The sequence below is a fragment of the Artemia franciscana genome, unplaced genomic scaffold (genome assembly GCF_032884065.1).
Source record: "Artemia franciscana unplaced genomic scaffold, ASM3288406v1 Scaffold_284, whole genome shotgun sequence".
In the NCBI taxonomy this organism is placed as follows: domain Eukaryota; kingdom Metazoa; phylum Arthropoda; class Branchiopoda; order Anostraca; family Artemiidae; genus Artemia; species Artemia franciscana.
In genome coordinates, this window is record NW_027063596.1 from 759,110 (window position 1) to 774,210 (window position 15,101).

General features: G+C 33.2%; 1 protein-coding gene across 2 annotated transcripts in view; it reads right to left on the reverse strand.

The window, feature by feature from the left end:
- LOC136043033 (uncharacterized) overlaps positions 1-1,757 on the reverse strand; it is a 77,288-nt gene extending 75,531 nt beyond the window's left edge. The window contains exon 1 of one of the 2 annotated variants that reach the window (XM_065727933.1): positions 1,682-1,757. The gene's annotated coding sequence lies outside the window, so the exon portion shown is untranslated. The remainder of the gene's footprint in view (positions 1-1,681) is intronic. The other variant, XM_065727934.1, reaches the window with a different exon arrangement.
- Positions 1,758-15,101: the final 13,344 nt, after the last annotated feature.

Sequence of the window (15,101 nt, forward strand, 5' to 3'; positions counted from 1 at the left end):
TTGGCAAATAGAATTAATTTCTGTTGTTGATCAACTGACTTATAATTTGGTATTAATACATTTTCAGTTTTTTTTCAACCTAAATGAAGCTGATTATAAGACTTTCGCAGGCCTTTTCAAGTACTTATTTGCTCCTAATCGGTGGTGCTAATCGGTGGGTCATGGAAGAATATTTGCTCACGATGGCCACGGAAGGCCATGCTATTAGAAATTTTCATTCTTCTTATGGAAAGAATGTCTCAGGCAAGGCCAGATTTAGTAACGATGTTATAGCCTGATTGTATTATGTGTTTATTTCACCAAATTTTTTATACGTTTCTCCGTTTGGGGATCTTTTGACACAAAGAGAGAAAAAAAATCGGTGTACAATTTATTTTCACTATGTCAAGATTTGCTTGGGCTTGCATCTTGGTCCAAAAACCCGTGTTTGGTCAGTAGATTCAAACCGATAGACCCTGCTTTTCTAGTTTCAATAAGAGTGCCGAATTTCCATAGAAAATTCTCGAATGCTGGTCATCCTTGGGTAACTCTCAAGGGACCATTTTGAGAGGAATATTTATTTTAATCTCGATATTGAGGTAGCCTGTTTTGTTGTATACATTTTTATTATTTTGTATCGTAAAGGCTCTCTTTTTATTATATTTATTATTTACTTATACTCTGACGACTAATGTATTTCTTACAGTTTTGTTAGGTAATACGAATATACCATATCATATACTGTGTAAATTGCAGTAGTCTATTATTGCCATTATTGCCAATTCCTGTACCAATTTACCTAGGCTAGGATACTAACTTTTTCTCTTTCTGTTAAACTGAGCCGTAAAATCATTTAATACAAATATAATAATCTGCCTGAGTTACTGTCTATTTGTTGCTACAGCTGTAAGCAAAGTTCATCTGAATCATGCTATCTAAGTCAGTCCGTTTCAAAAGGGCATATACTACTATGACTGATACCTTGGACTTTTTATCTGTAAAACCAGCAACTGATATTTTATTATAAGTAACTTTTTAATCATAGAAAGACGTAATAGATTCTTTATTCATTATAAATCCTACACCTTCCTTATGAAACTCCTAACAAGTCCATTTCAAATTGACTTAATTTGTTAGTCAAAATGTTAAGACCCTATTTTTCTTGGTTTCCGTGACATTCCAGGTTTTAATTTTCATATTATTGAGGTCACTGAAATTAATACTGTTTCTGAAAAGTAATAGGATTACTACCCTTAAGGAGGGGTAAAACTTACGTATAAACTCTTACACTCAGAAAATATGATATCTTCCAGAGCTGTCATGTTTAAGCCCCTGCTATAGGGAACGTGAGAAACGTAAATGGAAACACGAAATAGGCTTATAGTAAACGTGATTGTTTTACATGATAGCCTCTATTGTTTTTCCAACACCTTCAAATATAAATTTATTCATAAAATAAATGATAGTTCTGTTAGGGAGATCTTCCGTCCAAATTTGAGAAAAAAATTGAACAAAATGAAAAAAATTAAACTTAATATTTTATATATTATTATATAATTCTAAGCTTTATATCTTTTAAATTTAGAAAATCAAATAAGCAGTCCTGAATCTAAGAATGTGTCATCTGCAAAAGCAATTCTATTTGAGCCAGTCATTGAAATAAAAGTGCAACAGACATACAGACAAACAGAATTTGACTTACTGTTGAATAGAGAGATAAACTTGCAAAACTTACTTAAATAATATGACCAACTGTTATCTATTGAACACAATGAAACTAAGCAAAAGTGATAAGAAAATTTTTAACGTGTTTCATTTGAATTTGTTATCTCTCAAATATCTTTTGGTAACGAGCTGATATGAAAAGTGGACCCATTGGAATAAAAAAGACGTAAAAAGTAAATTAAGAGTTGCTAGAGTTAAACAGTCCAATGTATTTCATATGTCAGAACTATTAAACCTCTTAAAAGAGAGGATTTGAAGGTATGTTTGAATAGAAATGAAAAGAGTTATTTCATTTTATGAATTGAAAAAATAGAAAAATAAGTTTTAGAGAAGGAAAACAAAGAGCAATATCGAACTTAGGACCAGTAAAAGCAAATTCTAACAATAGTTTAAACTCAAAACGAATATAAATTACTCTAAAAAAAAAATTAAAAACGACAACATTTCTATGATAGTTAGATCATATTTATGATATCCTCAGTCACTTTTAAGATTTTGCAGCTACGCCCTTTTGAAAAACAAGATGCATATGGTAGCTTTGCATTTAGTGATCCTCAGAATTCCCGCAAGTCTCACCTTAATAGCCTAAAAGTAACACTTTCGAACACAATTATAATCAAATGACCCCCCTTTAATTAAAAATGGGTAAAATATATCAAACAGTTTGTGGTAACGAATTGTAGTAAGGAGCGATCCCGCTCAATAGTAACCAAAACTCTAAAAAATTGAATTTTGATGTCAATAGCTACATCAAAAGAATCGCATTTTAATGCTGATTTGAAATATATATATGTCATCAAGTTTAGTCTTACCCATCAAAAGTTACGATCCTGAGAAAATTTGCATCATTTTAGAAAATAGGGGAAAACACCCCCTAAAAGTCATAGAATCTTAACGAAAATCACGCCATCAGATTCAACGTATCAGAGAACCCTACTGTAGAAGTTTCAAGCTCCTATTTACAAAAATGTGGAATTTTATATTTTTTGCCAGAAGGCAGATCACGGATGCGTGTTTATTTGTTTGTTTTTTTGTTTTTTTTTCCAGGGGACAACGTATCGACCAAATGGTCCTAGAATGTCGCAAGAGGAATCATTCTGACGGAAATGAAAAGTTCTTTTTCAACTGAAAGTAAGGAGCAACATCAAAACTTAAAAGAACATAAATTATTATGTTATATAAGGGGGTACTACCCAGTTTACCCCCAGTTTATTATTATCACAGTTTATCCCAGTTCAGAAAAGGGATCCTGAATCCAGCGGAGTGACATTAAAACTTAAAACGAACAGAAATTACTCCGCATATGAAATGGGTTGTCCCCTCTGCAATTCCTCGCTCTTTACGCTAAAGTTTGACTCTTTGCCACAATTCTACTTTTTAAAACAGTAAAAAGGCTTAGCGTAAAGAGCGAGGGATTGCGGAGGGGACAACCCATTTCATATACAGAGAAATTTCTGTTTGTTTTAAGTTTTAATGTCGCTCCTTACTTTCAGCTAAAAAAAAAATGTTTTTTTTATTTAATATGATATAAAATAAGAAAATCCTCTTGTAGAGGTTATGATGGCTTCAGTTATGTAGAAGATCACAAGTCTCACAGAATTTCAATCATTACTAACAATAAAATTTTCCATCTATACTTACATTAACAATAACCAAAACTTCAAAAACGGAGTTTTTATACCAATAGATGTATCAAAGGAATTGAATTAATGTGCTGATTCAAACTATATATGTTTCATTAAGTTTAGTCTTACCCATCAAAAGATACGAGCCTGAGAAAGTTTGTCTGATTTTCAAAAAAGGGGAAAAGACCCTCTCGAAGTCATAGAATTTTAATGAAAACCAAGTCATTGGATTCAGCATATCAAAGAACCCTATTGTTGAGGGTTCAAGCTCATATCTGCAAAAATGTTGAAATTTGTAATTTTTGCCGGTAGGAAGATTACGGATGCTCGTTTATTTGTTTCCTTATTGTTGTTTTTTTTTCAGAGGTGATCGTATCGACCTATTGGGCCTAAAACGTCGAGAAAGGGCTCATTTAATGAAAATGGAAAGTTCTAGCGCCATTTTAAAGTGACAAAATAATGGAAGGCAACTAGGCCCCCTCCCACGCCACTTTTATCCCAAAATCGTCCGATCACAACTTTGTGATAGCTTTTTCTTCAGCATAGTTGAAAAGCCCGATAACTATGTCCTTAGAGAAAAAATAGCCCCCTACAGCCCCTGGGGAAAGCTTTTTAAGTGAAAAAAAAAAATACCAATTGTTTTATTTGATATTGGGAAGTATACATACATTTTTCGGGTGGGGAGGGTATGTCCATGGAGAAGGATATCTCCAGGGGGAACTTTTAAGCGAAGTTTTACACTGGGTGAATTTGCCGGAATTTCTATACAAAATTTCTTTATATGTCTTCTTTCTCTTTACTGCTTCAATTTGAGGAGTGGAGATCTTAAGGGCATTTGTCCGGGATAAATTTTTACCTGGGTTGAATTGCCCAGAGGATACTTCTTTGGGGAGGGGGATTTTTCCATGGAGGTGGAACCAGGTATCGTCGCGTTATTTAAAAAAGATCAGAAATTAAATCTAAAAGAAACAAGTTTTTTTTAACTGAAAGTAAAATGAACAAAATTGTTACGTATAAGAGGCGGGTTCCCCTCTCCTCAACGCCTCACCCTTTACGCTAAACATTAGATTTGTGTCCCAATTCTTTACAAACAACCCCATAAACACAAGAGTCATTTAATGAGAACACTGAGTAACTTTTTTTAAAGTGCCGGAAAACCGTAGCGTAAATAGCGTGGTGTTGAGGAGGGGGTTGACCACTTTCATATACGTAATAATTTCTCTTCGTTCTGTTTTAATGTTGGTCTGTACTTTCAGTTGAAAAAAGAAATGTTTTTTTTCCATTTCATGAAGCTTGGTGAGAAAATTTGTTTCTATTTATGTTTTTGTATAATGAATATAAATGTCTTATATATACGTTTTTTCTTTTTAATAAAGCTTAGTGAGAAACATTTTTCTAATGGCAATGGAAAATGTATATCAACTAAATTAAAAGTATGTAAAGAAGTAATTAATTACAAAAAATACAGCCTACTTGCAAAAACTAAGATATAAACTCCCAGTATTCAGTTCTGTTCAGCAATGCCGAAGCGTTGGACGGATTTTTTTTTAACAATATCGAAAGTTTTGAATTTGTTTATCAAGCACCAAAACATTTAATGCCTTTAGACTCAGCTGTTTATGAAAAGTAACGCATTATCAAATTACTTTTTTTAAAATTAAAACATTAAAAACCAAAGTTTAGAAACTCAAATACTTTTCCAATTCAATATTTTTAATCCAATTTTCTTATAACAAATACCTTTATACTTCATTACTGTAAAAAGCTAACTTCAAATTTCAAACTTCGAATAAAAAGAATTTCATTTTTTACGAAGTATCAACTTGATACACTAAAATCACTCTTGAAAAAAAAGACAATACAGAACAAAAAACCTATCTGTTAAGAGAGATAAAACAAAATTCCGAGCATTCCGTTCAGGAGAAACAGTTCTGGTTATAGTGGCTTCATATATCAGCCCATAGTTTTGCAGTGCAAGCAAAAGTTGACGGCATATTTTCATCGAAATTATCCCTTACTAAGTTGTTGTCCTTGTGTCTTCTGTAATTATACGAACTATCTTGCGTACTAAGAGCTGCACTAATTACTAATAAGCTAATACTAACTACTACTACTACTACTAATAACTCACTTCAGCACCAAGCCACCTGAGGCTAACACAGCTACGCACGCTCCTCCTCCAACCTAATCTATTTAAAGCCTCCCTCTTTACAACCTCCACATATTTAGGATCACCATAAAAAGCTGATTTCTTGACTGAATGTTATCCATATCTAGGCTCTTACACTTTCGTTATTGACAATAATAGTTATTTACTTACCATTCATTACTGACAAATTAGTTTTTTAGCTACAACCAAATCATATAGAAAAATATTTGTGGAAAACTGGAAAGGGGTCACTCAGTCACAAATTAGAACTTATATTTTCCTTATTAAATCAAAATTTATTAGTAGGCAGTCAAAAATAGGGAAGCGCACATTTTTCTATGGTTTTACCCTATTCAGCTCTTTTTCCTTTGGGTTTTGTATAATTACTTTATAGAACCAAATTTCCAGGGGGGTTGGCATGCCCTTCTCTGCCGGCGCTAGTGTTTAGCTGGACTAGAGACATTTCTTTGCAATGTTGCCCCTATTTGGAATTCTAAATGGTTTAAATGTAGTAATTGGAAAAGAGCCGATATTGCTATATATATTTTGTCTTTATTTACACTGCTTAATTGTATTCGTGTGCCTTATCATCTACTCCAATCAAACAGTTCGTGGTAACGAACTGTAGTAAGGAGCGACCCGGCTCAATAGTAACCAAAACTCTAAAAAATTGAATTTTGATATCAATAGCTACACCAAAAGAATCACATTTTAATGCTGATTTTAAATATATAAGTTTCATCAAGTTTAGTTATACCCATCAAAAGTAACGAGCCTGAGAAAATTTGCCTTATTTAAGAAAATAGGGGAAAACACCCCCTAAAAGTCATAGAATCTTAACGAGAATCACACCATCAGATTCAGCGTATCAGAGAACCCTGCTGGAGAAGTTTCAAGCTCCTATCTACAAAAATGTGAAATTTTGTATTTTTTGCCAGAAGACAAATCACGGGTGCGTGTTTATTTGTTTGTTTTTTTTTTCTTTTTCCCAGGGGTCATCGTATCGACCAAGTGGTCCTAGAATGTCGTAAGAGGGCTCATTTTAACGGAAATGAAAATTTCTAGTGCCCTTTTTAAGTGACCAAATTTGAGGGCATCTAGGCCCCCTCCCACGCTCATTTTTTCCCAAAGTCAATGGATCAAAATTTTGAGATATCCATTTTGTTAAGCATAGTCGATAACCATAATAACTATGTATTTGGGGATGATTTACTCCCCCCAATCTCTGGGGGAGGGGCTGCAAGTTACAAACTTTGACCAGTGTTTACATATAGTAAAGGTTATTGGGAAGTGTACAGACGTATTTAGGGGGATTTTATTTTGTCTGGGGGGGCTGAGGGGAGGGGGTTATGTTGGAGGATCTGTTTTTGGAGGAATCTGTCATGGCAGAAGAAAAATTCAAGGAAAAGGGCGCATGATTTTCTAGCATTACTATAAGAAAACAATGAAAAATAAAAATGATAACGTTTTTTCAAATGAAAGGAAGGAGTAGCATTGAAACTTAAAACGAACAGAGATTATTACACATATGAGAGGTTCAAAAAAAACTTAAGAATAAAGAGCGAGGTATTTAGGAGGAGATAAATACCTCGCTCTTTATGCTAAAGTATTTTTAGTAATTTCAACTATTTATTCTACGGCCTTTCTGATTCAGGGGTCATTCTTAAAGAATCGGGACAAAACTTAAGATTTAGTGTAAAGAGCAAGGTATTAACGAGGATACAAACCCCCTTGTATACATAATGAAAATATAAGATTATGAAAGTTTGTTACGTAAGTTGCCAATTTATAAGTTACGTATATTTTTTTACTAATAAAAACGTTCGTTATTTAAAAGTTCTAGTTGCCTTTTTAAGCAACCAAAAAATTGAAGGGCCACTAGGCCTCCTTCTCCACCCCTTATTTCTCAAAATCATCTGATCAAAACTAAGAGAAAGCCATTTAGCCAAAAAAAAATTAATATACAGATTTCATTTTAATAATTTATGTGCGGAGAGCCAAAACCAAACATGCATTAATTCAAAAACGTTCAGAAATTAAATAAAAAAATCTAATTTTTTTAGCTGAAAGTAAGGAGCGACATTAAAACTTAAAACGAACAGAAATTACTCCGTATATAAAATGGGTTGTCCCCTCCGCAATCCCTCGCTCTTTACGCTAAAGTTTGACTCTTTGCCACAATTCTACTTTTTAAAACGATTAAAAGCTTTAGCGTAATTAGCGAGGGATTGCGGAGGGGACAACCCATTTTATATACGGAGTAATTTCTGATCATTTTAAGTTTTAATGTCGCTCCTTACTTTCAGCTAAAAAAATTAGTTTTTTTTATTTAATTGCAAGTAAAGGGTAGTAAGCGTGATCTTGATAGATATTATAATGATATAATTAGATGTATGAAAGAAGCTGAAAAAATTGCGGTTCCCCAGGAACGTATTTGTATAAAAACGCGGAAATCTATATGGGCTGCCGATCCTGAATTAAAGAATTTTGAAAACAAGGAAAAACTTTGGCATCGAATTTGGGTTGATTGTGGTGGACCTATAACGGGTTCTGTTGCGGATATAAAGCAGAAAACAAAGAATGATTATAGAAAGTACCTAAAATCTATTCGTTATAAGGGTATGGAATTTTCAGCCTCTAAAAAGGATTGGTCTAAATTGATCAATTTTGAGAAGCTGGATAAAAGTGATCTTTATAGTAGTGATTCGATTTCTAGTTCAACTTGGTATGTTTACTATTCGGGAATTTTTTCCAAAATTAATTTTTTTGTGCAGTCACATTATTCTAGGTTACTTTCTAAAATTCTACCGGCTTCGCTTAATCAGGGCCATATTATTCCAGTATCAATAACTACTGTTGAAAATACAATTAAGCAACTGAAATCTTCATCAATTTATATTGATGGTATTAGTGTAAATAATATAAATCCAGAGTGTGTTGTTCTTTTATTTCATTGGCAGTTGTTGTTCCAAATGTGTTTAACATCTTTTCTGGTTCCGGATAGCTTTCTTTGTGGAAATGCCACCTGAACTCTAAAGCGGGGAAAACTTCCTTCTCAATGTTCATCTTATAGCCCTATAACCACTACGTATAACTTGAGTAAAATCCTTGAATATATTTTAATTCCTCATTTAAATGAAAATATAAAGTTCAGATCGAATCAATTTAAGTTTCAAGCTGGTATGGGTTGTTAACTTGCATACCGTGTTCTTTCTTACACCCTTAAAAATAGCGTGGCTGAGGGGTCGCCACTTTATATGCGTACTTTGGACCTTTCTAGAGCTTTTGACAATGTAGTTCACAATCAAGCTTTTTTTCCCTTTTTAATAATGGTGTAAATCTTTCAGTCATTTTTCTTCTTCGTTTTTGGTATGAGAATTCTTTCATCCGAATTAATAAATCTGGATCTCCGCTTTTCCGTTTATGTCGAGGTGTCAAGCAGGGAGGGGTTTTATCACCTAGTATATTCAAAATGTGCATTTCTGGTATTTTAGATGAAATTAGATGAAATTATTTTATTGGACTCTTACTTTTGTGTAAAAATAAGCATGGTCTGTCGTTTATGGTCTCAAGAGTTTCACGTCTATTTCCCAATATTGGTCTTTCTCATAATGTTGAGAAATGTGAATTTCTAGTTTTAAATGGTCCGACTTCCTCTAATACTCCCTTAGCTTGTCGCAGTTTTTCAATACCCTTTGTTTCCGCCTTTCGGTGGTTGGGTATTACTGTTACGAATTCAATTTCTTGCCTACGGCAGTGCACTGTTCGTGATGTTCAAAAGAAAATTCAAACGGGCTATTTTAAGATAGTTGCTAATCGAGGGAAGTATAATAGACGTGCATTCGGTAGACTATATGCTACATTTTGCGATCATTCTGTCCTTTATCTTTCTGGTCTTTATCCCCTTGTACAGAAAATAGATGTTAATCAGATTCGGATGTTTGATTTTAGATATTGTAAATTTTTACTTTATCTCCCCCCTTGGTATAACAATAGGAAGATAATTCGTAAGTTTGATATTCCTGATATAAGTGCAAAGTTCGCCCTCATGTATGGAAGGTTATCGGAATCAGCTTTTTATCGTTTATCGCCTCATCATCCTTTGGTCCGTCTATTCGGTTAATCTCATTGTAGCGTAATGTTTTTTCTATTTGTAGTCTATTTTACTTGTAGTGTATTTCATTTTTTTCTTTTTGTTACTCTACAAGTGCCATAACTTCTTATGATGTTGATTAAAAATAAATAATAATAATAATAATAATTATTATTATTATTATTATTATTATTATAAGACCATAAAAGCTAGAAAATTTTGAATTTTAATATATCACTCATAGAGGAACACTTTCCGATTACTTGAATGCTTGGACAGGAAGTGGTCATCCTTTTATGACCATTTGAATTTCTTAAATTTTACACAGAGATAGGGTGGCTCCAAAATGCTATAAGTGAGTGGGTAACTTCATTGTTTTTAAGCTCTGTCAAGTAGCCTTTTTTGTACAAATGCAACATCACTGAATGCAAAGAAGTAATGAAATGTTTTTTGTTATGAAAGTATTATGTGCTTAGAAAATTTGAAGATGCCGTGGAACCAACAGTTAGATGCGATGCCTTGTCAATTTTATTATATAATAGACATTGTTGGGAATTTTAAATTTATATTAAAATGTGTATATTATTAAGATGAGTTGTTCTTAATATGCACTTGAGGTGCATAACAAATATCAGTTGGTGAAAAACTGTTGGTAACTGTTTTTTTACTGGAGAACTAACCAAATGCTTATTTCTTAATGGTAGAGAAAGAATGGTGAAGGAGACAACTATAGAAGGTTGAGTCAAAGATTTCATCCAGAAGCTATTATTTTGATCCAGTTTTAACTCTAAGCAACCATTGACCGTCTGAGGAGCCTGCCTGCAATTAGAAAAAAAAGTTTAAAAAATCTTGGAGTTTAAGAAGTTTAAAAAATCTTGAAACAATAAAACAAGAGTTTAAAAAATCTTGGAACAATAAAAGCTACGCAATCGATTTGACCCGTACCAACTCTCTCATTCCCAGGATTGACCTGGGAGCTAGAGAATTTTGCAAGCAACCTACGTGCGTAAAAAGGCATTCTTATGATGGTGAATATGAAAGAAAAATGGGAAAGTAGATTATTTCAATGCACAGATATAATACACACTTACTTCAGATAACAGATATAAATAATGTCAGTCTTGTATTAGTCTAAGCATAGATAATTTATTTTTGCATTTCTGATTTTTAATTTACCCTTTATTATCACCAAGCCCAACAGCACAAAATAAATCTTGATGGTCTTGCCGACACATAGAAGTGCAGGTAATTTACCTATGCTCTTGTAAGAGAGTAGCAAAATTACTTTTGAGTGGCTGAAGGTAATGGAACACAACCTGCATGAAACATATAAGTTTAAAAGTTGAGCTGATCAGAGAAAAATAGCTGCCTCCATCTCCCAGAAAAGTTAACACTATATAAGGTGTATATTTTCGTGAAATTCGAAGAAACGCCATAAAAATTTGAATTATTCAAAAATGTCGAAGAAATTCGAAGAAACGCCATAAAAATTCGAATTATTCAAAAATGTAAAATTTTGTACACACCTTGCATATCATCTTGAGATTCTGATGGGAGCTATAGGCCCAAAGACCCATCATTGCATACGTTCCTGCGTTCAAATATGAACAAGTAAATGGAAACTAAAGACTTTGCTCCAAATAATTCAACATCAATCCACAGGTGGCAATACCTGTGGCAAAAAAAAAACTTCAGAAATGGCAGGCAGGTGGGAGTTGAAAAGAGAGGGAACTGAGAAATTCACTTAGATGTCTGTATAAAGGTGGTTTCTTACGTAAGCATACATCACAACGTCCCCAGTGAGAGTATCCAACCCCTAGGAGGAACTAAATTCTAATAATACAATGAATTCTACAAAATTGAAGTTTTCATTGGAGTTGTGTGAACAGACCTAAAATGGTACAAGTAAATGTATATAAAATATTTTTTTGATGAATTTAATAATTGAAAGGAAAAAAATAACAATGAAAGTCAAGTCAGGAGAGCTTGAGTTTAACTATTTGAATGTTAGTATAATATTTTTTAAAATTTATAGCTTTTCATTTATGTTTTTTTTTTAATATCTTATTGTAGCAAAATTGTAAATTTGAATCATTAAATTTCTTTGTCTGCAATTTTTTCATGAAGTTTCCTGCGCTTCTGAAAAAAAAAACCTTTTCCAAGTTACAGCATGGTTATTCTTAGAACTAGGTAACTTTTTTTTAGAGATTTCTTTTTCTATTTTCTTTTAATTATCATGTGGTTTTGTTTTCAATAGAGAATTGTATTTTTTCTCTTTATTTTGGTTTCAGACCTAATTTGGCTCAAATATGTTGGTCAGTTCAGTGAGACTATTTTCCAATAGGTCATATAGGCAGATTTTACTTTGTTTGAGGTAAAACTATTTGATCCTTTCTTTCTTACCAAAGAAAAAATAATTCTGTTGTAGTAGCTTCGAATATTGCTGAGAAAAAAATGAAGAAAGACAGTGTTTGTACAACAAGCCTTCCTACAACAACGGGCATCGTTGCTGAATTTCTTGTTCAAAAATCATTAAAGCATGTTTTAAATTTACGGTTTTGGATCTCGATTAGCTAAATATCCGGTAGAGCCTATCTCCTAAATATTCAAACAGTTCGTGGTAACGACCTATAGTAAGGAGCGACCCGGCTCAATAGTAAACGAAACTCTAAAAAACAGAATTTTGATGCTAAAATATACATCAAAAGAATCGGATTTTTTTGCTAATTTTAAATATATAAGTTTAATCAGCTTTAGTCTTTGTCATCAAAAGTTACGAGCCTGAGAAAATTTGCTTTATTTTGTAAAATAGGGGAAAACACCCCGTAAAAGTCATAGAATCTTAACAAAAATCACACCATCACATTCGGCGTATCAGAGAACCCTTTAGCGAAAATCTCAAGCTCCTATCTACAAAGATGTGGAGTTTCGTATTTTTAAGCCAGAAGACAAATCACGGGTGCGTGTTTATTTATTTGTTTGTTTTTTTTTCCCAGGGGTCATCACATCGACCATGTGGTCCTAGAATGTTGCAAGATGGCTCATTATAACGGAAATGAAAAGTTCTAGTGCCCTTTTTAAGCGACCAAAAAAATTGGGGGCACCTAGGCCCCCTCCCACACTCATTTTTTCTCCAAAGTCGACAGATCAAAATTTTGAGATAGCCATTTTGTTCCACATAGTCGAGTACCATAATAACTATGTCTTTGGGAATGACTTACTCCCCCACAGTCCCTGGGGGAGGGGCTGCAAGTTACAAACTTTGACCGGGTTTTACATATAATAATCACTATTGGAAAGTGTAGAGACGTTTTCAGGTGGATTTTTTTGGTTTTGGGGGTGGGGCTGAGGGAAGGGGGCTATGTGGGTAAATCTTTCCTTGGAGAAATATGTCATGGGGGAAGATAAATTCAATGAAAAGGGCGCAGGATTTTCTAAAACTACTATAAAAAAACAATGAAAAAATAAACATGAAAAAGTTTTTTCAATTAAGGAAAAAGTAAGGAGTAGCGTTGAAGCTTAAAACGAACAGAGATTATTACGCATATGAGGGGGTCTAAATATACTTTAGCATAAATAGCGAGGTATTTAGGAGGAAGTAAATACCTCGCTTTTTATGCTAAAGTATTTTTAGTAATTTCAACTATTTACTCTACGGCCTTTCTGATTAAGGGGTCATTCTTAAAGAATTTGACAAAACTTACGATTTAGTGTAAAGAGCGAGTCATTAACGAGGGTACAAACCCCCTTATATACATAATAAAAATATAAGAATATAAAAGTTTTTTACGTAAGTTAATTCTTAAGTTACGTATATTTTGTACTAATAGAAACGTTAGTTAAAAATTAAAAGTTATAGTTGCCTTTTTATGTAACCGAAAAATTGGAGGGCAACTAGGCCTCCTTCCCCATCCCTGATTTCTCAAAATCGTCTGATCAAAACTAAGAGGAAGCCATTTAGCCAAAAAAGGAATTAATATGCAAATTTCATTCTAATAATCTGATAATCTGATTTAATACAAAAAATTCAATAAGATTGGACAAGTCCTATGGTAAAACCTAAAACGAACAGAAATTACTCCGTATATGAAATGGGTTGTCCTCTCTTCAACGCTTCGCTCTTTACGCTAAAGCTTTTAATTGTTTTAAATGGTAGAATTGTGGCAAAGAGTCAAACTTTAGCGTAAAGAGGGAGAGGTTGAAGAGGGCACAATATACGGAGTAATTTCTGTTCGTTTTAAGTTTTAGTGTCGCTCCTTACTTGCAGTTAAAAAAAACTAGTTTTTTCCTTTAATATCAATGATGAACGATCCGTAACCTAGTGTACTCTATTTGTTTTATGCTACACAAACTTAGCCAACTTTGCATTCAGATTTAAAAAAAAGTGGGCTTGCATTTAAGATGTATACACGTATAAAAGGATTTAAATATATTATTGGAACGAGGGCACTTGCTCCCCCTCCTAATGATTTGGAGAACATTGTATAGTTCAATAAGTAACATTAAAAATTTGCTCATTTTTAGCTGCAATTTCGCTCTTTACTTTGGGCAGACACTCTTTTTAGTTGATCCGTGCTTGTATTTAATATATTGAAAGCGCAAAATACAGATCCCTTTACGCTTCCTCATTAATGTGTATGCAATTATACGGCCTTTGAAGTCTTTTCATCAAGGAAATAGGTCATCTACTATGCATACAAGCTCGGCGTACATAAGAACCAGGGAGAATTTAAACCTGAATGCCAAGTATCTTATTGGCAGGTTTAGTGCTTAAAATACATTATAGTGGTAAAATTCTAGTTAATTGACTTCTTGCTATCTCAGAATGGGTTTAGGTTAGGAAAATGAAACTTTCAGTGATAAATATAAAGATTAATACATGTCCCGGGGAAGTATTTTGAAGCAACTACCTCCACTCTTTCTCCCTCTAGAGGGCCTTGACTTTTGATGAGCTTTAGAAATATGTGTGTTATAAAAGTGAAACCTTGCAAACTAGATCTTCTGCTTAATTGAAGTACAACAAAATTGTTTTCAGCTTCACAACTTTGCTCTGAGACATAAAATACCCTTTCTGAGATATAAGAAAACATTGATATGGCTCAAAATTCTACTCAAATAACAGGAATTGCATTTTCAGAACTAAAGGCAGAGAAAAAGCAAATAGTAACTAAAAATTAAGGTAAAATGTTGTTTGTCAAAATTTGAATAGGTATAACCTGTCATACAGGCAAATTTCAGGGCCCTCTAGAGGGAGAAGTAGTGGAGGTGGGTACTTTAAGACTTCTTGCTATCTTGGAAAGGCCTTTAAAAATATCTGACCTTTGATGACATTTAAAAATATGTATTTTATAAAAGTAAAAGCTTGCAAAATAGATCTTCCGCTTGTATGAATTACAATAAAATTGTTTTCATACTTCACAACTTTGCTCAATCCCAATTTAAAAGGTTTCAAAGATATGCAAATACATTTCTTAAATTTTAAAAAAGAACATACATATGACTCAGAATTCTACTCAAATAACGGAAATTG